Below are 387 nucleotides of genomic sequence, written 5' to 3'. Positions count from 1 at the left end.
TGTGTGCGTACTGGGCAAGAAGATGACGAAGCATGCCGCCCTTGGCTTCATGACTGCTCCCTGGAACGATGAGCGTTGGAGTGGGATGCTCCATTGTCACAAGCATTTTGTCTGGTGGCAACGTAGTACACTGCGTAAGTACTTCAGTTGTGGGATTGAAACTTTCCCACAGACGGCGCCAAACTGATGTGTGCTAGAAAATTCGTGACAGTAGAGTAATGAATTATCGTCTTAGCGTTGCGCGAGGATTCAACACACACTCAGATGAAAATAAATCAAGCTGTGATAACACCATAAGTTTTTACGTGAAAAACCCGTAAAGGGGAAAAACCACAGGGTCTGACCCAGTTGTAAAAATCCACTATAAGTTGATGATTACAGATGTCC

The sequence above is a fragment of the Phalaenopsis equestris genome, unplaced genomic scaffold, assembly GCF_001263595.1.
Source record: "Phalaenopsis equestris unplaced genomic scaffold, ASM126359v1 Scaffold000174, whole genome shotgun sequence".
In the NCBI taxonomy this organism is placed as follows: Eukaryota; Viridiplantae; Streptophyta; class Magnoliopsida; order Asparagales; family Orchidaceae; genus Phalaenopsis; species Phalaenopsis equestris.
The sequence above is the reverse complement of the archived record's forward strand: the minus strand, read 5'-3'. Positions refer to the sequence as shown.